This window comes from Haliotis rufescens, unplaced genomic scaffold (assembly GCF_023055435.1).
Source record: "Haliotis rufescens isolate VD_foot unplaced genomic scaffold, xgHalRufe1.0.p SCAF_152, whole genome shotgun sequence".
NCBI lineage: Eukaryota > Metazoa > Mollusca > Gastropoda > Lepetellida > Haliotidae > Haliotis > Haliotis rufescens.
This window is the reverse complement of record NW_025963838.1, coordinates 317622-344044: the sequence shown is the minus strand read 5'-3', so window position 1 is coordinate 344044 and position 26423 is coordinate 317622. Positions and strand designations below refer to the sequence as shown.

Genomic DNA, 26423 nt, shown 5'->3' with positions numbered 1-26423 from the left:
TTATGTTACTGTTATTATTTAGTGGCCGTCCTTCCTATTCAGGACTTTCTCTGTTTCCATCAGTTTACGTTACTGTTATTATTTAGTGGCTGCCCTTCCTATTCATGCATCTCTCTGTTTCCATCAGTTTACGTTACTGTTATTATTTAGTGGCCGTCCTTCCTATTCAGGGCTGTCTCTGTTTCCACCATTTCACGTTACTGTTATTTTTTAGTGGCCGTCCTTCCTATTCATGTCTCTCTCTGTTTCCATCAGTTCACGTTACTGTTATTATTTAGTGGCCGTCCTTCCTATTCATGTATCTCTCTGTTTCCATCAGTTGACGTTACTGTTATTATTTAGTGGCCGTCCTTCCTATTCATGTCTCTCTCTGTTTCCATCAGTTTACGTTACTGTTATTTTTTAGTGGCCGTCCTTCCTATTCATGTCTCTCTCTGTTTCCATCAGTTCACGTTACTGTTCTTATTTAGTGGCCGTCATTCCTATTCAGGACTTTCTCTGTTTCCATCAGTTTACGTTACTGTTATTATTTAGTGGCCGCCCTTCCTATTCATGTATCTCTCTGTTTCCATCAGTTTACGTTACTGTTATTATTTAGTGGCCGTCCTTCCTGTTCAGGACTTTCTCTGTTTCCATCAGTTTACGTTACTGTTATTATTTAGTGGTCGCCCTTCCTATTCATGTGTCTCTCTGTTTCCATCAGTTCACGTTGCTGTTATTATTTAGTGGCCGTCCTTCCTATTCAGGACTGTCTCTGTTTCCATCATTTCACGTTACTGTTATTATTTAGTGGCCGTCCTTCCTATTCATGTCTCTCTCTGTTTCCATCAGTCCACGTTACTGTTATTATTTAGTGGCCGTCCTTCCTATTCATGTATCTCTCTGTTTCCATCAGTTCACGTTACTGTTATTATTTAGTGGCCGTCCTTCCTATTCAGGACTTTCTCTGTTTCCATCAGTTCACGTTACTGTTATTATTAAGTGGCCGTCCTTCCCATTCATGTCTCTATCTGTTTCCATCAGTTCACGTTACTGTTATTATTTAGTGGCCGTCCTTCCTATTCAGAACTTTCTCTGTTTCCATCACTTTACGTTACTGTTATTATTTAGTGGCCGTCCTTCCTATTCAGGACTTTCTCTGTTTCCATCAGTTTACGTTACTGTTATTATTTAGTGGCCGCCCTTCCTATTCATGTATCTCTCTGTTTCCATCAGTTCACGTTACTCTTATTATTATTTAGTGGCCGTCCTTCCTATTCAGGACTTTCTCTGTTTCCATCAGTTCACGTTACTGTTATTATTTAGTGGCCGTCCTTCCTATCCATGTATCTCTCTGTTTCCATCAGTTCACGTTACTGTTATTATTAAGTGGCTGCCCTTCCTATTCATGTATCTCTCTGTTTCCATCAGTTCACGTTACTGTTATTATTTAGTGGCCGTCCTTCCTATTCAGGACTTTCTCTGTTTCCATCAGTTCACGTTACTGTTATTATTAAGTGGCCGTCCTTCCCATTCATGTCTCTATCTGTTTCCATCAGTTCACGTTACTGTTATTATTTAGTGGCCGTCCTTCCTATTCAGAACTTTCTCTGTTTCCATCACTTTACGTTACTGTTATTATTTAGTGGCCGTCCTTCCTATTCAGGACTTTCTCTGTTTCCATCAGTTTACGTTACTGTTATTATTTAGTGGCCGCCCTTCCTATTCATGTATCTCTCTGTTTCCATCAGTTCACGTTACTCTTATTATTATTTAGTGGCCGTCCTTCCTATTCAGGACTTTCTCTGTTTCCATCAGTTCACGTTACTGTTATTATTTAGTGGCCGTCCTTCCTATCCATGTATCTCTCTGTTTCCATCAGTTCACGTTACTGTTATTATTAAGTGGCTGCCCTTCCTATTCATGTATCTCTCTGTTTCCATCAGTTCACGTTACTGTTATTATTTAGTGGCCGTCCTTCCTATTCAGGACTTTCTCTGTTTCCATCAGTTCACGTTACTGTTATTATTTAGTGGCTGCCCTTCCTATTCATGTATCTCTCTGTTTCCATCAGTTCACGTTACTGTTATTATTTAGTGGCTGCCCTTCCTATTCAGGACTTTCTCTGTTTCCATCAGTTCACGTTACTGTTATTATTTAGTGGCTGCCCTTCCTATTCATGTATCTCTCTGTTTCCATCAGTTCACGTTACTGTTATTATTTAGTGGTCGTCCTTCCTGTTCAGGACTTTCTCTGTTTCCATCAGTTCACGTTACTGTTATTATTAAGTGGCTGCCCTTCCTATTCATGTATCCCTCTGTTTCCATCAGTTCACGTTACTGTTATTATTTAGTGGCCGTCCTTCCTATTCAGGACTTTCTCTGTTTCCATCAGTTCACGTTACTGTTATTATTAAGTGGCTGCCCTTCCTATTCATGTATCTCTCTGTTTCCATCAGTTCACGTTACTGTTATTATTTAGTGGCTGCCCTTCCTATTCAGGACTTTCTCTGTTTCCATCAGTTCACATTACTGTTATTATTTAGTGGCTGCCCTTCCTATTCATGTATCTCTCTGTTTCCATCAGTTCACGTTACTGTTATTATTTAGTGGCTGCCCTTCCTATTCAGGACTTTCTCTGTTTCCATCAGTTCACGTTACTGTTATTATTTAGTGGCTGCCCTTCCTATTCATGTATCTCTCTGTTTCCATCAGTTCACGTTACTGTTATTATTTAGTGGCCGTCCTTCCTATTCAGGACTTTCTCTGTTTCCATCAGTTCACGTTACTGTTATTAATTGGTGGCCGTCCTTCCTATTCAGGACTTTCTCTGCTTCCATCAGTTCACGTTACTGTTATTATTTAGTAGCCGTCCTTCCTATTCAGGACTTTCTCTGTTTCCATCAGTTCACGTTACTGTTATTATTTAGTGGCCGTCCTTCCTATTCATGTCTCTCTCTGTTTCCATCAGTTCACGTTACTGTTATTATTTAGTGGCCGTCCTTCCTATTCAGGACTTTCTCTGTTTCCATCAGTTTACGTTACTGTTATTATTTAGTGGCCGTCCTTCCTATTCAGGACTTTCTCTGTTTCCATCAGTTCACGTTACTGTTATTATTAAGTGGCTGCCCTTCCTATTCATGTATCTCTCTGTTTCCATCAGTTCACGTTACTGTTATTATTTAGTGGCCGTCCTTCCTATTCATGTATCTCTCTGTTTCCATCAGTTTACGTTACTGTTATTATTTAGTGGCCGTCCTTCCTATTCATGTATCTCTCTGTTTCCATCAGTTTACGTTACTGTTATTTTTTAGTGGCCGTCCTTCCTATTCATGTCTCTCTCTGTTTCCATCAGTTTACGTTACTGTTATTATTTAGTGGCCGTCCTTCCTATTCATGTCTCTCTCTGTTTCCATCAGTTTACGTTACTGTTATTATTTAGTGGCTGCCCTTCCTATTCATGTATCTCTCTGTTTCCATCAGTTCACGTTACTGTTATTATTTAGTGGCCGTCCTTCCTATTCATGTATCTCTCTGTTTCCATCAGTTCACGTTACTGTTATTATTTAGTGGCCGTCCTTCCTATTCAGGGCTGTCTCTGTTTCCACCAGGGTCGCCCTGTTTAATTAATGAAGATCATACATTATCCCAAATTGAACGTGTTTACGGTAGCACTGACATATACAACAGCCTGATATGTCAATGCACAGTGAGTGTCAACGTTGTGGGATCAGTGTTAGCTGCTGCCGTTGCAAGCTGTCATCGCGGCGATCAACCGAGGGGTAAGTAGATGGCATATATTCTTGTGTACTTAAATACTATGCTTATAGTCGCTATATATGCAATTATGTCCAATAATATTGAAAGCTTCGTAAAGTAACACAGAGACACAGATCTCCTAGCTTATCTCGGCCATCATTGGGAGATAGTCATTTTGAAGTTCACTAGTATCAATGGTTCACGTGACTGTTTTCACCACTATTTTGCCTTTAACGCCCAGTGGAGTCTTTTTCGGCTGATAATCAATCACATCACACAACAAATCCTGCGACAGACGTGACCTTCGTATAAATGATGCATCGGGTGTTGCATGTGTTATAGTAATACTAAGCAACTATCCTGAGTGGGCACCAGTGGTATTGGCAAATAGTCTACTAATACCCACGATGCTCGTTAACTGCTTAACGCCGGTACTTGACATTCATGCGTCCTTACTAAACGCAGAATACGAATATTCTCGTGATTATACATCGTGTTTGAGAGATCTGAGGGGGGGGGGGGGGGGGGGGGGGGGCATATCGTGAAAGGTCAGGCCTATATTCGCACTTGAGGATGCAGATTAGGGATAAACTCCAGAATGATCATATCTAAGACAAGCTTCGCGCAGAGTATAAATGTAGACATAAGAAAATATTCAGTTCAGACCTGAACGCTCGTAAGAAAGTCAAAGCCACAAATACTGATGCTGCACCCGTCCTTTTGTAGCCTTTTAGTGTTGCTGATTGGACGGAACAAGAAATTGAGGGTATTGACAAATTCACACCACCATTTCAGACAATAGATCCCACCACCCTCGCCCTCCCCTTAATCGCTTATGTTTACCAATTATAATAAGAGGGTGTGATTTGATTAACGTGGAGGGTCATCATAATGGAATTTTATTGTGCACATGTTCAAACATTTACTTGTCTGATGGCCCCTTGTGAAGCATGTCAAGACTCATGATGAAAACAAGACATGTCAATGTCAATGTTGATTTTGTTGATGGTTCTGTACTGCTGGACGGTACGGAAATGAGTGTCACCCAAGTGAAGTGCCATATTAAATCGGTCCAGACTCAGAACCCAGTTTTTGGAAGAGACGCTTTGCGATCGACCACTGCTCAGAATCCATGTGCAGTGTGTTGAGAAAATCAGAAACCCTGCAAAATCCTGAATGAAGTCGGCTGGCCTGAAAAGTAAAACAAAGGCACTCAAAACCGCCAATGAGTGATTTTGCTTCAAAATGTAAATATGAAATGTAGATTATGCAATGAATTTAATGAGACTGTCCAACACATTGTCAGTGGATGCCCAGTTTGGGCAGAAACACAGTATCTTAATCGACACGGTGGACTCGCTCGATTCTTTTATTACCGTCTACGCCATGCTTGTAGTTCTGACACTAGCGTCATGGAAAATGATAAATTCAAAATGATACACGTTAATCTTGATCATTTCTACACTCGTATTATTAAGGGCACGACATGCACGTTAAACTGGATCATTTGGATTCTGAATATTTTGTAACTATGGAAACACGGTAAGCTACACGTTTGCAACCAAATTCAATTTAGAAAATGTTACCTGCTGTGAATAACGATTATGAATTTTGAATATAAAATTTATGACACGTGCTCTGCATCAAATCACAATCACCCTATATTTGCGTTGTCTACGCTATTCCAAACATATTCGGCAATACAGTTTGGACAGAAAAGAAGGAACAAGAGGGTGTAGTACATTACCATGACAACATGGTCTTGGAATTTCTCCAGCTCAAATCAGTCTAGAGTGATTTTGTAAAAGGAGTGAGTGAGTATGGTTTTACGCGGCTTTTAGCAATATTCCAGCAATATCACGGCGGGGGACACCAGAAATGGGCTTCAAACATTGTACCGATGTCGGAAAACGAACCCGGGCTTCGGCTTAAGATTTTAAGCTGTTACACCGGCGTCAATATATTCAAGGCAGGTTTTTATATTTTTTTGAGACGTTTTCTTTTACACATCAGAGCTTTCAGTTATTCACGTCAGGTACCTCAAACTGATACGGTACACCGTATGAATCCTAATAGACAGAAAATGGAAGGATTCACGGTATGTTTACTCTTCAAAATGTTACTGTGGCGTAGGACCCGGCGTTTGTTCAAAGCAGAGATTTGTTGGCGTATATTTGAAGATTTACGGTAAGTAACTGCTGGAGAGTCACTTGGCACCAAAACACAGTTACCCCGTAAATCTTTGAATAAACGCCTGCGGTTTATCTATGTCGAAAGGTCCCGTGGACAGTTAATATAGTGATGCCTCACATAATGTAGGCGTTTATTCTAAGGCAGAGAATAGTTGAACTCGGCGTTTATTCAAGGACAGACAGGCATAGAGAACTTTTCATTCTCGTCTCACCTCCATGCAATCCTTACAAATACAAAATTAAAATACATAATATATACAGTGTATGGAGCCACTCTTACTGAGTTATGAGAGACGTATAGTCGATGAAATTTTATTTTAAAGGGGCACTGATCTAACGCAATTCCCCGGGACTGGTTGTTGCCTGTGTTATTGTTTTTTCCCAGTGAGTACCCGGATGTATAGCAGAAATCTAGACTAGTTCGCGACCTCTGCTGCGCCATTCGTAAGCGCATTAGTCACTTGTATGGGTAGTAATAAGGGCGTATGGTCACATTGATCAACAAAATGAAATACAGTTTTCGAGATAATAAGGAAATGTAGGTATCTTTGTGGGTAGCATCGGTAATGGTGACGTAGTTTTGATAAGTCACTTGCTTGGTAATTTTGCGATTTTCGTTTACACTATTTTGACTTGCAACACAAAGTTTCACCTGAGCATTGCTTTTTGATAGTGTGTATATTTTTGTCAAAATGTGTAACATTTTCAATTTTATTAAACGCCTAAATATTGAGTTATTTTACAAAGTGACTGAAAAACATTTCCATCTGTATTATTATGATAACGAATTCCAAACATTTTGATGTTTAATGTCATCAACAAGAGACTGAAAATGTTACGTTGAAAAGTACATTTCTATGTTGTTTGGCTTCTAATTCTACATAATAATCAGTTTTTTATGTTTGTAGGCCCTTTTAATCGTCTCAATCAATCTGGACAGATTTTTTAGTCAAAATGACTGAAATATTTACACATTTTATAAATTGCCTGAGAGAATCACGTTTTACAAATTGACGGTAATATATATACGCTTACAAAGGAAAAGGCCTGTGAAAACAACGTCTATCGCGCATTGAAGAATTTCCCAACCAAGACGTAGAGAAACAAGGACGAATCGGTTCAATGTTACAGCAAATGAAGGAAAACAAAATGCAAATACCATAATTACAACCTACCAAATTTATGCGTATAAATTTTAGGCAGCTTCCTTGTTCGAGGAATGTATCCATGAATATCCACACAAAGGAACAATATCCCACTCGTCTGCAGCTGTACAAAAAAAACTTATTCGATGTCACGTGTCTCTGTAACAATCACATATTTTAAAAAATATATATCGTTTGGGGATATTTTAACCCGTGTCCGTTTCTCAACTGATCACTTGGATTGTTTCAGGTGTTTCACAAAGGTGTCAAGTCTCAAGGGTCAGCTGAGAAAGCCCACGTGACAACTATTTTCATAACGTCCACAGTTCCTAAAAAATCCACTGAGTGATAGATAACAATGATCAATCAATCAACGTATTATCAGTTAACCCTTTGAACAAAGTATGTTGTTTTTACATCGGCACTTCACGCCATGATATGAGTGTATTCCCTTTGTTTTAGTAAACCTAGACATGTAAACACTCACTTTTGACATATCCACTGTGCAAAATAACAGGGATTAATCAATCAACGTATTTTCTGTTAATCCTTTGATGACTAGGAACGATCCGTTGATTTACAAAAAAAGTAAATCAACTGATCATTCACATCTTGCTGGTCTGCCACGTACTTTTTTTTAGTATTAAACTATAACCATCTGGGGTATTTCCAAATGACGACCTCCGATGAGCTCCGCCGTTCTTTTTGTCTGTTTGTTTAGGTTGAAGAAATTAATTAACATGCGCCCTTTGTCGAAATCTTTATAGATCCCGGTTAACCAATCAGTGTTTATGCAAAAATGCGTAAAACAAATATTGCCTCCAGCCTCCAAGTTTATTTAGCTGTCCTTGCAGACGGTAGCCCAGTCTCTGGTCACGCTCAGTTGCGTTGCGTATCATCCGGGTATTCACGGGGAAAAAACAATAACAAATAACAACCAGTCCGCGGAATTCCGTTAGATCAGTGCCCCTTTAAGTTAAATAGGTATAAAACATGACAATTAAAATAGCATTAACTATATACACTACTGCCTTGAAGATCATTCCCCTCACACACGTTGAGAACGCGGGTAACACGCATGTGACACTGGTGCTCAACGGGTTGTACACGGGATGGGCACCCATGTGCAACGATTGACCCACGCGTGTACCATGCGTGTAAAACGGGACCGGGTTTCAGTTGAATTTGACAAATAGATCAAATGAACAGTGAGATAAAACCAAAAATGAGATGTGAATCTTGAGTAAATGACGGCCACTGACCTGTGTTCACCAGACCATAAACGCAGGGTCGGCCGTCTAATTCATGTTCGGCTGCTCGACTTACAATAGATATGCATGGACCATTCCACTAGCGTGCATTCTAGCCATTGTGACTAACCTACAATAGTGAATTTAGATACGCGCTTATTGGTCCGGGAACCCCCGCAATAGCACGATTGTTAGTAAATGTTCGCAATTAATCAAATGATTGTGTTTGTGGATTGCGGAAATTTTCGTTTTAATTATTATCAACATGAATCATTCCAATTGATTGCAAATATATAGAGGTTATCACGCGAGTGTGTTTGGGGATGTTAAATATCCTGCATTAGGAATAAACATTGTATTTAGCGAGCCTTGGCGAGCTAAATACATAGTGTTTATTCCTAATACAGGATATTTGCCATCCCCAAACACACAAGCGTGATAACCTCTTTATCATATAATGTCATTCTTTAATTCTGTGCTTCAAAATCGCTTTCCCTCTCTCACAAACATTACCGAAACATTGCGAGTTTTCCTGGAATGCGCGCATTAATATTTATTACGTCACAGGGTAAGTGATGTGTCAGTCGGACAGTGACAGTAGCCAATATAGTTCCAACTGAAATCTGTTTCTTATACAGTGGCGAAGCAACATATACGCAAAACAACAATTGTTTTTAACAGCCTTTCGCGGCAATCCATCGGTCTGTCCGCTAGAGTAACTGTCCTTTGTCAAAGGGAAGCTACTCTAACCCTAGTCTATGAGACGTCACGGCCACGGTCAGACGTTGTTGACAGTCGGTCTGTCCTGTCATTACAATAAGAAGTGTAGTCAGATGTACACACAGCGACAAAACGAAACAAGGTAACAATTCAAACATATTTCCGCCAAATCCAACTATTTTAATTTGTGGAGGAGGTTTCAAGCCGCAGAGGTCTACAAGCACAGATATGGCTACTGATCCCGCTTGGCTAGGCCTCGTGCCCTCGCCAAATTGTTTCGAAATTTATATCTCCAAAGTTGACAAAACTTATAAAATGCCTTAGCTACGTCACAGTTAGACACATATTTTCAGTATATTAGACTGTTCTTTTGATAATGATAGCAATTATCCCTGTAGTTTATCCAGATTCCCGATGGTTAATTCTGACTCGATCCCCGAATGACAAGGGCGACGCCATGTTTGTTTATAAACAGTGAAAGTAGTCCCAACTTGACCTTTGATATTTGCATCTCTATCCGCATATGACCCCAACGGATATCGTTTTTATCCGTTGGCTTTATCCTGCCGAGAAACCTACCCATTATATGATAAAACGAATTTCGTTCGCCACATTTATGCTTTAGATGCCACAACTATGACAGAGCAGTTACCAGTACTAATGTCCTTGTATATTACATTATCTAGATAGTTATATGCCCCATTTCCCCACACCCCACATTTTTTGTAAGAATTCACAAGAGAAAGTTCTAATTTTGTGGGGGACTCTACCATTTGCCATTAATTATAAAATGATATTGGAAATGAGTATAAACTGCCATGTTGTCTGACTGTAGACAGGAATTGTAGTCTTAACAATCACCGGGTGTGACCATGTAGACAGATTGTGGATTGTGATTTTTGCAGTTGCATTCTATGTCAGGGTCCTTTCTCCTCCTGCTGATTGGGAGACAGATACCAGGGGTTGTCTTTAATATTTGGTTTACATTTCCGCAGAACTATCATGCTTTATGTACTGTACAATGTCATGACAGTAGTGGTGGTGGTGACTTGGGTTTTAACGCCGCTTTGAACAGTATATTCCAGTTATATCACGGCGTGTCAGCTTGATGTGGGAGAAAAACCCGAAGAGATGCAGGTCTTAGACGTTTACCACTTTGGTGAAACCCACGAGCACGGTATGGTGCTGACAAACCTAGAAACATAATCGGTTCGAACCAGGATTCGAACCCACAATCATAGGTTTCTGGCATGCCCAAGGGACGCAACTCTGCACAGACGACTGGGCCATCCGTGCCCTCTCATGACAATGGTTATGGGCAATGTTCTGGATCGTGATGCGAACATTAGAAGGGTCGTGATGCGATCATTAGAAGGGTCGTGATGCGATCATTCGAAGGGTCGTGATACGATCATTAGAAGGGTCGTGATGCGATCATTAGAAGGGTCGTGATGCGATCATTAGAAGGGTCGTGATGCGATCATTAGAAGGGTCGTGATGCGATCATTAGAAGGGTCGTATATGCGATCATTAGAAGCGTCGTGATGCGATCATTAGAAGGGTCGTGATGCGATCATTAGAAGGGTCGTGATGCGATCATTAGAAGGGTCGTGATGCGATCATTAGAAGGGTCGTGATGCGATCATTAGAAGGGTCGTGATGCGATCATTAGAAGGGTCGTGATGCGATCATTGGAAGGGTCGTGATACGATCATTAGAAGGGTCGTGATGCGATCATTAGAAGGGTCGTGATGCGATCATTGGAAGGGTCGTGATACGATCATTAGAAGGGTCGTGATGCGATCATTAGAAGGCTCGTGATGCGATCATTAGAAGTATTGGTGATGACTGAACATGCAGCACACCACATTTCCATTGTATGCGGGCACCTCGTCTTCGTTTCACTCGGTACTTAAAATCTTGATATACAAGGCTGCGGCCGTCACAACTGATGGGAATGACCTCAACATTCACAGATGCATTTGCTATGTACAATGAAGTCCAAGTATTTAGTTTAATCACATTGATTAAGTGTTAACTTGTTACTGCAAGTGCCTGAGTTAATCAAATTGCATCAAACTGAGTATATTCACATGTGACTTTTTATTTTTTGTATAGGTATTCTTTAATCCTGAGTTGAGTTCACTCACTAACTATTGTGAGCGCTTTTGACATGACCCTTGCTCTTCTGCAATCATAGTAACAGTTAATCCCCTGCAGTTTGATGGCAAAGTGAGGGTAAAACCTTTCTGTCAAAAAAGATCCAACTTGGTTTGTCTGTGACTTCCAACTGGTGACATAATAGTGAACTTGACAAGTGATGATGAATTTTAATATTCATAAAATTATAGTTTGCCAAATTGTAAATAAAACTGTAATATAAACTATTATTATTATATTCAATATAGGAAAAGTCCAGGTGGGGCATCTCCCCGAGGCAAGGGAGTTAACTGACAATGTATTCCAGTTTCCACCCAGCCGAACTAGGCTGGAATTGTGGATATATAAAAATTTTTTTGCTGGACTAACGAGTCTAAGCATAGTCCAATCGAAATCGCGTAACGAAATCGACATCCTGTTCGTTAACTGCCGTGCAGAATTTGACCGATTGCATAGTTTACAAAGCATGTGTTCCGTCAACATGCCGTCAACAGAACCTTTCCAAATCTTTTCATGCTTTTAATCTTAGTGCTCACGTGATTTGATGCACTTCGAAAAGTAGGACCCGTTTTATTACAATATAGACCTTGATTATCGATCGGATCGTCTTCACTCGGCGACGCCATTTTGTTTGAAGCAAATGCAAGTGATGATAGGTGGAATCCGATTGGTCAATAGAAGGGAGATAGAAGGGACATAACTCCTAAAAGCCCCTGGTGGCGCTACGATCGAACCCATAAATTCCAGCCTAGTTCGGTAAGGATGAAGACTTGACTTTTACAGTCAGTTAATTCCCTTGCCTCGGGAAGATGATATTGGGAAATGTCAGTGTATGGTATTGTCCCAGTGGGGAACTGTCCCACACTCTCGCGAAATATATATTGTCAGTGAGTGGTTTAAGATGTTGCGTCATACCAGCAACTAGTCAGCTAAATTCTGACGAAACTATTGCCAGTATGTTGAACAACATGTAACAAGCCTGCTTTAGTTGACATGTAAATTTTCACCTGTGTAAATAACACAGGTGATTTACTGCCTCAGTAATTCATGATCAGATTATTGTGTAAATTGATGAAAAAGCTGATAAATTTGGACCGCTGAATAATGAATGTTACCGATTAACAACTAAATACATAGCGACAGGGAGTCGATATAAAACAGTTATGGTCCTATTGAGACAATTGACAGTTAGAACGTTGGAACAAATGACGAATGAATATCAACATTTCAAAGTAATACACCATCTCTCATCACCGTCAGAGAGACAGATCTCAGCTATATCTTGTTGGGTCAATCGCTCTTAAGAGTAAACTCACTTTAAGTCACTTTGTTGTCAAAACTGTCCGCCCTGATTATGTTTTTTGGTTTGACAGCATCATCACAATGCTCGTGGATTTCAGAGATAGATATGATTTGTTACCTAGTCGTTATCACAATAAGCCAAATGTCTTAAAATTCCACAGTTTGTTCATTAACACATACTAAGTGTGTTAAAAGCCTGTATCAGTATGTTGTATTGAACATACTTAAATGCAAACATCTCACGCCTCGCCTCATATTTTTCTGCTAACCTATTATGACACCGTTTACGGCAACTAGAAACACCATAACTAATAGTGTCCGGTCTACACGCGGGGTTTGATGCGACGTCAGTGCCGAATGATTTTGCAACAGTTGTGAAAAATTCGTTACTAGATTGATGTACGAGTAGGTATATTGTTATATTAGCTTACTGCAATATCCACTGGCTGCTACATTCCGTACACAGGCCAAAGGGTTCTGTTTTTGGAAATATGTACTAGAAATATGTATAAGACAGTATTAGGCAATGGAACCGAATAATCATATCTCCATGAAACGTATGATGTGTATGGGGGGATGGTTGTGCCCTGAAATGTTATAACGGTCGATCACGAGGGCAAAACATTAAAGTGTTTTATGATACACGAGAGTAGGGACACTGGCTGGGTTCCACCAAAACATCCGGTTTAAAATCAGTCACTGACATGGGAAATTAGGTTAATTAAGTAACACAATAATGCATAAATAATTGTATGGAAGGTAATGATGAAAAACTTGAATTAGCGTTTAATCGGGACTGATTGTACTAAACAGTTTTCATATGCACATGCAGTGTCTAAGAATACGATATTGCATAGATACTACAAAGTTGTTTGACTAATTTGAGTTTTTGACTGACGGATAACAAGTGTTCTTCATCCTGTGCGTATTGGAACGTGTTAAGTCCCAATTTGAAACAAAATATTAATCCAGAAATCTGTACGTCAAAACACTTAGTGTGAAAATCAACAAATGGTATTCAATTAACAATTACAAATCAACACAAATTACTTAAGGATTGACTGTGTATTTTTTTCGGTTCATTGAGGTATGAATCGAAAAGCCGATATGCAAACTGTATGAATCCGCGTAGCGGATTCTTACAAAAGTTTGCACATCGGCTTTTCGATTCATACCTCAATGAACCGAAAAAAATATACAGTCAATGCTTATAATTAAATTCGACAACGTAAAACATGTTTTATCTACAATAGTTTAACCCAAAACAGTTGCATATATCAAAACAGACAAAAATGACGACATTGATAAACATTCCAGGTGTAGGAATACATACAGTGGCGTGACATGAATCAGGTGATCGTTTAATTTATGCACATAACTTGACACGCCTACACAGTCAGTAGCCAATCAACGGAGAGTGGGATTTAAACAATGTTCATTTGACCTGTCAATTAAGGCAAGAGGCGAAAAGAACTGCAACAGTCAGACTGTAACGAACCGGAAGAAATATGTCCGAGAGAAGGCGGCAGTTTCAAATAACATGGTCATTTACTGCGTGATTCAAACATTACTTCCCTGATTACGATAAATCACAGTTGGAGAAATGCTAGTTATAAATGAAACCCGAAGACATGAAAGTTGAACCGGGGCGAGCAAGAACAAAACAGGCGAGCGAGCCTGCACGTTTGCTGTTTCATTCATTCTCGGCCTTCGGTTTCAAAGGGTAGTTTGGACAATGAATATGCATGAAAGTCGCTAAATGTCCTGTGCATGACGATACACATGAGCAGAAAGGGAATTCCCTCGACTGTAATATTGGGATTCCCCGACATTCCGAAGTAATAAAAGTAGTGCGCCGCGGTGGGCGTGGCTTAATTTTTTACATTCATTGGGAAATGAATGCAATAACACGTGACCAATTCAGCTAATCAGAATGCAGGAATTTCCATGAACACAACGAATATTTAATTATTTCAGAGCAAATACAATAGCAGGACACAATAGAGTGGTAGTACAATATTCATTGGCAGTATATTATATGATGGCAGGGGTCAGTGTCTAATACAAAATGGTGATTGCAAAAGTCAGTGATAACAGCATATATTCACCCAGCGGCGACAGTGGTCAAGCTTCCGATATGGTGAAGGCAGGGAATCAGGGATGATGAGTGAAGCTCACATGAAAGCTGGTCTTGATGTGATTATATGCATGAGGGATACGTAAACACGTTCTTGTTCCCATATATATATATATTGCCAAAGCAGTTGCAGTGTTGTCAAGACGTCCTATGATCGATGTCAAACTGGAACTATATGTTACTACTTCATGAGGAGCGGTCGGGTAGCCTAGTGGTTAAAGCGTTCGCTCGTCACGCCGAAGACCCGGGTTCGATTCCCGACATGTGTACAATGTGTGAAGCCCATTTCTGGTGTCCCCCGCCGTGGTATTGCTGGAATATTGCTAAAAGCGGCGTAAAACCAAACTCACTCACTACTACTTCATGTTCCAGTTTGACATCGATCATAGGACGTCTTGACAACACTGCACCTGCTTTGACAAGCCAACACTTGCTATTCATGCCACCTAGCTAACTCGAGTGTTTTAATCCCCGTGACAATGTCATGTTTTTCTAAGCTACACCAGAGTGTTCCGAATATGATTCGCCGGGCCCTGTCCGATGTAACACTGCTGTCGCCATTGCCGCGAGACGTTGTTTGTCACCGGAAGTACTAAACAACGGAATTCACATTCCATTCGCTGAAGTTTACCATCACAAGAAAATTCCATTTTTTAATCGCCCAGAAGCAAACTGTTCTCACTATTTTAAAACACGCTTATTTAATTTGAGAGGCATACATTGGAACCGACAAAACTATCTCACAATACACATCCACAGTATAACAATCGGAATCCATCTCCCATCTTCATCAGTTGCAATATTCAGATCGCATATAACCAGGACTAAGATAAACCTAAGGCCGCGATGCTGGACCGCATTTTCAGCAGATACGTGAGTGAGTGAGTGAGTGAGTAATGTTTTACGCCGCTTTTGGCAATATTCCAGCAATATCACGGCGGCGGACACCAGAAAGGGGCTTCACACATTGTACCCATGTCGGGAATCTAACCCGGGTTTTCGGCGTGACGAGCGAACGCTTTAACCACTAGGCTACCCGACCGCCCCAGCAGATACGTGAGGATGACCTAATATAGCTGCCCCGTATCGTATAATTTAGAATATGTAGAGGACACAATCAACAACACATAAAACAGTTGTTGTTCTTGTAACCCTTAGCATTTGTAAAGTGTATAACCTAGACATGTTGTTACCAGGGACGAAATAATTGTAGTAATATATTCAGGTCACTCGCTGTCTCTGCAAGTAGTATCGTCGCCAAATGCTATCATAATAACAATGTCATAGCCAGTTTTGTGCTTATCAAGCAAATCGTAAATACATAATTGAACAATATTGGTGGTAGTAAACACCCTTGTTTAATGCCACGATTTACATCAAACCAGCTGGAGGTAAACATACCATTCACACGCACACTGCATTTGACATTTTCACACAGAGTTGAAGCGCTGTAAACCTTCTAACCTTTACACCAATACTTTTTACTTTCTCCCATAGTATTTTTCTGTTGTTGCAATCCCATATTATCAACGCCTGAAACCTTACCAACCGCTCCAGTTGCAAACACACCAATATTAGCGTCGAACAACACATGCATATCGTCCGTTTCATTATCACATTTACGGTATCACATTATCACACGATTTACGGGACGACAGTAACACACTTTCAGTGCACTGTTATACAGCGACACTTATTTAAAGATACCAAACACGTTTTTAAGATATCAAAAAATAATTGAATATATTCAAAGTCCAATTATTGAAATCTTAGTCTCTAAATGCATTAAAGATATCATTGAAACAATTATCATACTGAATACAATCATGCTAATTTAAGGTATCGTAAATTCAATTCAAGTGAAATTATGTATGCATATCTACAAATGCATTGCAGATATCATTAATTCGTTTAAGATATCTTCAATTCTATTTGAGATATCCTTAATTCAATAATTCAAGATATCATCAATTCTGACCGTAACTGACATTAAAAAAAACAACTGAAGATATCATAAATAATTTTGAAGGTATCTTTATATCAGTTGTTAATATCTGTCATATAAAAAATACGAAAGAACCAAAGAGGGCGGCAACTGATTTACAGAAACCTTCAAACACTTCCGGCGTCATCCGTAAATTCTTCAGGTTGCAAAAATGGCGGCGAATGACGCACAACTGGTGCAGTAACTTTCTGTACACCACGCCAAGCAATTCGCGGAAGAGTTTAGGAAAGGACAGCAGTGATGAATTTCCAAACATGGTCTCAGCATTGAGAAGAAAGAAGAGACGAAATTCACCTGTTTATATGGCATGAAGGTCAACCATTTACCCTTTGTATACCACATGCTTTGTAGACCATTGTGACGTCATTGTTACCATGACGTCACAATCAAATGACATCACTAATGGCTCTGCTACCGAAGCTGTCAGCAGTACTTTTTACACTTAAGATACTGCTTATTACTGTCTACAAACGGAAAAGTTGGAAGAATGGTTTAGGATGATAAATAAAATCTCACCCGAGTGTCTTTTGATATCAAATATATCAACAATATATCTCGATACTAGCAAGTTCTGAGAATCAAATCTAAAATAGTCAGCCGGGTGACAGTAAATAAACTTTCATTCCCTCGTAGTTTTTGGTAAATAATGTCAAACCAGAAGTGACTCCTGTCACCATCTAATATAAACAATGGGGAGGGCGATACTTATAAGCTGAGCAGAGTACATTATTTTACTTTTTACAAACTGTAGCAGGTAACAGTGATGGTTAAATAGACATAATCAAATTAACAACAGCTCCTTCAATTTTCAATTACATAAACAACAAACTGGGTATACTTTCGTTTGCGACTCAGATATAGTGAATAAAACGATACAATTATAATTTATTTCTGCCAATCCGTTGTTCAGTGTAGCAATCATACATGTATGTATGTAGTTTCAGGGGCGGGTAGCTCAGGCGGTTGCGTGCTCAATCGTCAGGCAGAAGACCTAGGTTCGAATCCCCGTAAGGCGAACTTTGTACTGATAGGTGGTGTCCCTGACTGTTAGTGATCCCAATATAAGTTTGCAGACGTAACACTAACCATCAACCACTCAACGATACACTTTGTAACTTGGAGAAAGACGTCTAAAGGTGCTGTTTAGCTGACGAAACATTGGCACGTTAAGTCAACAAATGTACATCTTCCCGAGACGGGAGTTAATTGACTCTAAGAGTCCAGTTTCCACCCTTGCCGAACTAGGCTGGTATTATGGAGTAACATTTTGGCTGGACTAACGAGTCTATGCATAGTCCAATCAAAATCGCGCACCGAAATCGAAATCCGGTTCGTTAACTGTCGTGCAGATTTCGGTCGATTGCAGGATTTGCAAAGCTTGTGCACCGCCAACTCGTTGTCAGCAGATATTTTCCAAATCTTTTCATGTTTTTAATCAAGGTGCTCATGTAATTTGATGCATTTTGCGATGTAAGATCCGTTTTATCACAATATAGATCTTGATTATCGATCAGGTCGTCCTGACTGGGCGCCACCATTTTGTTTGGAGCAAACGCAAGTGATACGAGAGGTGGAATCTGATTGGTCCATAGGCGAGGCTTAGAAGGGACATAACTGGTAATAGCCACTGGTTGCGCTACGATCGAGCCCAGTAATTCCTGCCTAGTTCGGCAAGGGTGGAAACCTGGGCATTTAAAGAATGTCGGGAAGATGACAAACGTAGTATGTCAGCCACTGTAGAACGAACACGGTCAAGAACCTTTTGAGAAGCATCAGCACCGCAGGCCATGAAGAGAAACATTACCCAGGGTACTTTACATCCGGAAGTATTTGAAAATGTCAATAAATTAACGGAAGTGTTTAATAATAGCAATATTTCATGATATCAACAAATGATTTGAAGATATCTGTATTTAATTGCAAAATATGAGGAATTACTGATTAATTAAAAAATATCATTTTTTTTATTCCTTTTAACATATATAGTAACTTTAATCAAATTTAAGATATCCTCAATTATTTTCAAGATATCGATAATACACTTTATCATAACCTTAATTCATTTCGTGATGTACAGGGGCGGTCGGGTAGCCCAGTGGTTAAAGCGTTTGCTCGCCATGCGGAAGACCCGTGTTCGATTCCCGACATGGGTACAATGTGTGAAGCCTATTTCTAGTGTCCCCCGCCGTGATATTGCTGGAATATTGCTAAAAGCGGCGTAAAACCAAACTCACTCACTCGTGATGTACACTTTATTGCAGAACAAATGTTCAGGGAACATATTAACTCTCACGTTGGCTCTTTCTTCAGTGCTGAGCTGTTTATCACGTCATCCACCCAAACCTGCATTATGATTGTGAGTCATTTTAACCACCAAAGGAAGCCAACATATATATATATGTATGTATACATATGACCTGAATTCTTTCAGACCGCCTCCGTGGTCTAGTGGTAGAGCGTCCGCCCTGAGAGTGGAAGACCCGGGGTTCAATCCCCGGCCGCATCATACCAAAAGATGGTTCTTGTTGTTACCCTGTCTGGCGCTCGTCATTAAGGGGCTTAAACAAGGACTGGTTGGCTCGGAGTCCGTATACTGTGTCTGAGTGGGATATTCATGTTACACTGTGCGGCATGGTATCTCAGTGAGCTAGCACTATAAACTCGGCATTAGTCCGGACTGGTACAATCAGCCCCCCCCCCCCACCCCCCCCCCCCCCCCCCCCCACACACACACATGCTTGCACGTCGGTATATAAGTGTTATAATCTTGGACGCGACGTTAAACCCCATTTCACCTCACCTTCCAAAGCGGCGTAAAACCAACGTCACACTCTCAACAAAGTATAAATTGCTTTGAAACGGTTGTAAAGTATAACTATAGAGGAACATACAAGCAGGGCTGATCTGACGGTCTGTCAACGTGGGCATCATATCCCGAACCCATCACATGACTACCGTGGTTATAAAATAGCAGCTATCCACGTTGATCGTGTAATTTGCGACATTTTGGATAAAATGCCAAACGCCCTTATTATCAAACACCGTGTCATATAGGGGCAAACATTTATCTATGGAAAGGGATCTGTGCCAAAATATCACTGTGCCGTTACGCGACCAGGTCTGCGTCATAATATGTGTCAAACCGGATAAGCGCCATAACAGGTCTACAAAGAGACGTTTGAATGACCCGAAACCATTTGCAATGTCCCGGATGAGGTTTCAGATATCTAACTACTATCCATCTTCAGGGGCCCATGTAGTGAGGGGCAAGGGGGGCCCAGGCGTCTAATGCGTCGCGATTCGCTGTGCAGAGTTGCGTCCCTTGGGCACACCAGAAACCTATGATTGTGGGTTCGAATCCTGGTTAGCCACGACTATATTTCTAGGTTTGTCAGCACCATACCCGTGCTCGTGGGTGACCGAAGTGGTAAACGTCTGAGACCTGCATCACTTCAGGCTTTCCTGCCAAATTAAACAGACATGCCGCGATACAACTGGACTACTTTTAAAAGTGGCGTTAAAATCCCAACTCACTCATCTTGTTGTGGCATGAGTGAGTGTGTTTGGTTTTACGCTGCTTTTAGCAATATTCCAGCAGCAATATCACGGCGGGGGGCACAAGAAATCGGCTTCACACATTGTACCCGGGTCTTCGGCGTGACGAGCGAACGCTTTAACCACTCGGCTACCCGACCGCCCCTGTAGTGGCATGAGGCACAGGGGTCCTGTCATAACCAAGAACCGATTATTTAAAGGTCATTGTGATAGAGCTTTGATATTGCTGACAATGTTCTGCCATGACTAAAAACCCATCTCATTTAATTGGTAGTTCAGAAGTTTCAAATCTCAAAAACAACTTCTGGTTGAAACTGCTGATTTGGCAACAATAATTGCGGAAGCTAATATTCTTAGGAACGGACACAATTTAACTCATGGTAAATAGACAGTTTGTGACAATGGTTAGCAACAGTAGGCTTTATAACACCGAGCTGCACAAGTATGGTGCCAACAAACCTAGAAACATATTCGAACTGGGATTCGAACTCATAGGTTTCTGGCGAACCTAAGGGACGAAACACTTTACAGAGAACGGTGGCGCCTTAGACGACTGGGCCCCCTGAAAGTCAAATCTTTTCTGGCTTTAACCCCACATCCACCTGACGCGTCCTGATACAACTGAAATACTGTTAAAAATAGCGTAAGTTAAAGTGACGAAAACCATTTCCACATAAAAAAATAAATTTAAAAACATTTCATTTAAGAATCCTACTATATCACGAACTTGTGTTTACGAATCACTATCACATAGTGATGATACCAGGTTTTTACGAATAGGTAAGCTTATCCTTCCGCCTGGATCACAAACACAAGCAAAGGCAAGTCAAATTGTCACCTGAGAAAACACAGGAACATATGGTAAGTACCCACTAACCACTTTGTCAACTTAACCTACAAAGGTGTTAATGTCATTTGCTTGAGTTATCAATTCTGTCAAGACTACCCACTATTTCTTTTAACTGTATTCACTAACCATTTCTCTCAACTGTATTCACTAACCACTTCTGTCAACTGTATTCACCAACCATTACTCTCAGCTGTATTCACTGACCATTACTCTCAACTGTTTTCACTAACCATTTCTGTCAACTCTATTCACTAACCATTACTCTCAGCTGTATTCACTGACCATTACTCTCAGCTGCATTCAGTAACCATTACTCTCAGCTGTATTCACTATCCATTTCTGTCAACTGTATTCACCAACCATTACTCTCAGCTGTATTCACTAACCATTTCTGTCAACTCTATTCACTGACCATTACTCTCAGCTGTATTCACTATCCATTTCTGTCAACTGTATTCACCAACCATTACTCTCAGCTGTATTCACTAACCATATCTGTCAACTCTATTCACTAACCATTACTCTCAGCTGTATTCACTGACCATTACTCTCAGCTGTATTCACTATCCATTTCTCTCAACTGTATTCACTAACCATTTCCCTCAGCTGCATTCACTAACCATTACTCTCAGCTGTATTCACTTACCATTTCTGTCAACTGAATTCACTGACCATTACTCTCAGCTGTATTCACTAACCATTTCTGTCAACTCTATTCACTGACCATTACTCTCAGCTGTATTCACTATCCATTTCTGTCAACTGTATTCACCAACCATTACTCTCAGCTGTATTCACTAACCATTTCTGTCAACTCTATTCACTAACCATTACTCTCAGCTGTATTCACTGACCATTACTCTCAGCTGTATTCACTATCCATTTCTCTCAACTGTATTCACTAACCATTTCCCTCAGCTGCATTCACTAACCATTACTCTCAGCTGTATTCACTAACCATTTCTGTCAACTGTGCCAACTAACCATTACTCTCAGCTGTATTCACTATCCATTTCTGTCAACTGTATTCACCAACCATTACTCTCAGCTGTATTCACTAACCATTTCTGTCAACTCTATTCACTGACCATTTCTCAGCTGTATTCACTGACCATTACTCTCAGCTGTATTCACTAACCATTACTCTCAGCTGTATTCACTAACCATTTCTGTCAACTCTATTCACTGACCATTACTCTCAGCTGCATTCACTAACCATTACTCTCAGCTGTATTCACTGACCATTTCTCTCAGCTGTATTCACTAACTATTTCTCTCAGTTGTATTCACTAACCATTACTCTCAGCTCTATTCATTAACCACTTCTGTCAACTCTATTCACTAACCATTACTCTCGGCTCTATTCACTAACCATTTCTGTCAACTCTATTCACTAACCATTACTCTCAGCTGTATTCACTGACCATTACTCTCAGCTGTATTCACTTACCATTACTCTCAGCTGTATTCACTAACCATTTCTGTCAACTCTATTCACTGACCATTACTCTCAGCTGCATTCACTAACCATTACTCTCAGCTGTATTCACTGACCATTTCTCTCAGCTGTATTCACTAACTATTTCTCTCAGTTGTATTCACTAACCATTACTCTCAGCTCTATTCACTAACCACTTCGGTCAAATGTATTCACTAACCATTACTCACAGCTGTATTCACTAACTACTTCTGTCGGCTGTATTCACTAACCTTTACTCTCAACTGTATTCACTAACCACTTCTGTCAACTGCGCGGGGGGGGGGGGGGGGGGGGGGGTATATAGATACATCTACATCTCTGTGAACTTCTCTGAGCGAGAAAAAACGCTCTATGTACTCTGTGTCTATTTATAGCAGACACAGTCTCACCGATCACCGACCTAGAAAGGATTTGCTGAAAGCAAGCTGATATAATTATAAAGGTCCTTATCTCGCGTACACGTTTTCTGCGCTTGGCTGGATAATCGACCTTGACTGGGATATCATACGGAGTGAGGAGATATGACATGCAGTGGAGGTGATAACTAGAACTGCGCCAGTACGTAAGTGTTACTATAGAACATTCATGCCTGTATGCGAGTGTTTAATTGTGAGAACTGCGCCAGTATGCAATTGATCACTGTGAGAACTGCGCCAGTATGTAATTGTTCACTGTGAGAACTGCGCCGGATGTCAAGGTTCATTGTGAGAAATGCACCAGTATATAATTTTAAGTGCTCATTGCGAGGTTCGACCAGTATGTTTCAAGTTTTCATGGCGAGACATTTATGTATTAAGTAGAACTGGGCCAAGTGTTCCTTATGTGACATTTATGTATTAAGTAGAACTGGGCCAAGTGTTCCTTGTGTGGCATTTATGTATTAAGTAGAACAGGGCCAAGTGTTCCTTGTTAGACATTTATGTATTAAGTAGAACAGGGCCAAGTGTTCCTTGTGTGATATTTATGTATTAAGTAGAACTAGGCCAAGTGTTCATAGTGTGATATTTATGTATTAAGTAGAACTGGGCCAACTGTTCCTTGTTAGACATTTATGTATTAAGTAGACCCGGGCTAAGTGTTCACAGTCTGACATTCATGTATTATATATATATAAATTAAGTAGAACTGGGCCAAGTGTTCACTGTAAACTGCGTTCCAAGGAATTCCTGATTTTGTCGCGTATTTAATAGACGCTTGGTCAGGTTGGTCGGCTTGGTCGACTTGCGTGTTTACACGTCTGTTGCTTTGTTCCTGATGTTATAGTGCAAACCATTTCAATACTTTTATTTATAATTGTGCAAACAATTTCAATACTTTTATTTAACATTTCATTTATCTAAATACCTAACTGGTTCAATATGTTTCCAAGTGCACCGAAATTCTATGCCCTTTGTCTGTTTAATATATTCAGCAAACATTCGGCGTATCCCCTCTTATCATAAGCCCCTCCGGGTAGGACCCTTAATCTCCAGCGCTATATCTATACATTTCAATTAACACCTCCTAACGTCGCCGGATCTTACGTCTATACATACACGTGGGACAATGACATTGCCACACGTTACGTAATTCCTCGCTCTACAAAACGCGACTGACATGGTCAGTCAGGGAGAGAGACAGCCAGAAGGTAAGTGACAGAACGCTTCTCCCACCCGGGAACATTGGCCACTAGGTCCCGGTGTGCGTTCTGTCACGTTATTATCAACATGTACCTTTTCGACTCATTTCAACCATCAACAATAAATATGGCTGCTGTCGTCTAAACTTCACCCCTGAGTTTTGTCTTCCGTCATCACCCTGAGCTACCCTCCGAGGGCCGAAACGTAAATTTACGCCCTTGGACACTGATATTAACAACTAGTGTACATGTCAGACGAAAATAGGAATGCCTACAAATATCAGGAGTAATATGTATTGTCCCATGTTTCGTTCTGATTCTCATAATAGGTTTCTTCAAATCGTTCTTTAACGAAAATACCAGCTTCAATAGGATTCAACCGCCTCCGTGGTCTAGTGGTAGAGCCTCCACCCGGCGAGCGCCTCCGTGGTCTAGTGGTAGAGCCTCCACCCGGCGAGCGGAAGGTCCGGGGCTCGATCCACGGCCGCGTCATACCAAAAGACGTTAAAAGATGGTACTTGTTGTTACCCTGTCTGGCGCTCGGCATTATGGGGCTATTCATGTTAAGTGGGGTATTCATGTTACACTGCGGCATGGTATCTCAGTGAGCTAGCACTGTAAATCGGCATCAGTCCGGACTAGTACAAGCAGCCACACACACACACACACACACACACACACACACACACACACGTGCATGCACGTCACTATATAACTGCAATAATATTGGACGCGACGTTAAACCCCATTTCACCTCACCACCTTCAATAGGATTCCTAAACATAAGTGAACTGAAATTCAATCTTTCATTAAAATATAAAGACGTGATTATTAAAAGTTAATCGTGATAAATCTGCAATAGCTTGAATATTGATGGCTAAATGATATTCAACTGAAAACTTTACCGAGAAGATATTAACAGCGTGTGTGTTTGTGTGTGTGTGTTTGTGTGTGTGTGTGTGTGTGTGTGTGTCTAATTGTACTAGTCCAGACTCATGCCGAGTGTATAGTGCTAAACCCACTCAGACACGGTATACTGACTCCGAGCCGACATGTACTTGTTTTAGCCCCTTTATAATGCCGAGCGTCAGACAGGTTAACGACAAGTACCATCTTTTAACGTCTTTGGGTATGACGCAGCCAAACCCATGACCTTACGTTCTCCGGGCAGACGCTCTATACACTAGACCGCAAAGGCCGTGACAGGATACAAAGAAGAACCGAGTGATGATAATGAATAGTGAGTGAGTGACTATGGTTTTACGCCGCTTTTAGCAATATTCTAGCAATATCACGGCGAGGGACACCAGAAATGGGCTTTACACAATGTACCCATTTTGGAATCGAACCCGGGTCTTCGGCGTGACGAGCGAATGCTTTAACCACTGGGCTACCCGACCGCCCCTATAATGAATAGATAAGAGAAACCAAGGACTAGGCTTAACGCGACAATCAAGTTGGTGTTGCCGCCACGGTTGGTAAATTATTCGTTCATATGGCGTGACAAGGTCCGAATCAATCTCCCAAAGACAATTTGTGGGAGCCTTGTCCACTCCTCGTACAGCGCCTGGCCCTGATCGCCTAACATCGGAGTGGCCTTTGACGTCGGCATAGACGACTCCCAATAATGCCCCAGACGTGCTTTATAGGGAAAAGGTCTACAAAAAGACTACACAAGATTACAGTCAAAACTGGCAATACAATGGACAAATAGGTGACAGCAATAAATTACATGCCAGATCATAAGCCAGAGTACACGGCGATGTCCAGAAATAGTCACAGTCTTGAATGAGGCACGCGCTCCATTTTGAATATGGGAAACGACTTTGGAAGTAGGCAATAGGTCGATATCCTGTCCGCAGTGCGCATGTAGATTAGACGCAAGTCGTGATCAAGTCGTAAAAGGCGTCCAACCGCCCTCACCTCACTCTTGTATAGACAGGTACAGTCAGCCTTCTAGGAACTGTCAGCTCGTCAAGCGTCTCGAGTAGACAATTGTATAGCATTAATATGAATATTGCAGTTTGTATTTGTTGGAAAAAGATCGAATTATTTAATACATTTAAAGAATATCTCCTAAGGTTCTTCCAAGATATCACGTTGTTGTAACCTTGACCTTTCTCTCACACACGGTACTGAAACTGTTTGTTTTTTATTTCATTCTGTTGAGTCCCACGTGAAATAAACCTCGGGTAGATGAACATTAGGAAACAACCATTTGATATTGAAATTCCCTGCCATTACATTGTTGCAAGGTTCTTTTGTTAAACAA

The 26423-nt window shown here is 40.7% G+C and overlaps 1 protein-coding gene across 3 annotated transcripts in view; it reads left to right on the top strand.

Moving 5' to 3' along the window:
• The first annotated feature begins 3698 nt into the window (after positions 1-3698).
• Positions 3699-26423, top strand: part of LOC124121270 (monocarboxylate transporter 14-like) — a 44714-nt gene continuing 21989 nt past the window's right edge. The window contains exons 1-2 of one of the 3 annotated variants that reach the window (XM_046484237.2): positions 21002-21064; positions 22908-23091. The gene's annotated coding sequence lies outside the window, so the exon portion shown is untranslated. Of the gene's footprint in view, positions 3761-21001; positions 21065-22907; positions 23096-26423 lie in introns of those variants that run through there. The other 2 variants (XM_046484234.2, XM_046484238.2) reach the window with 2 other exon arrangements.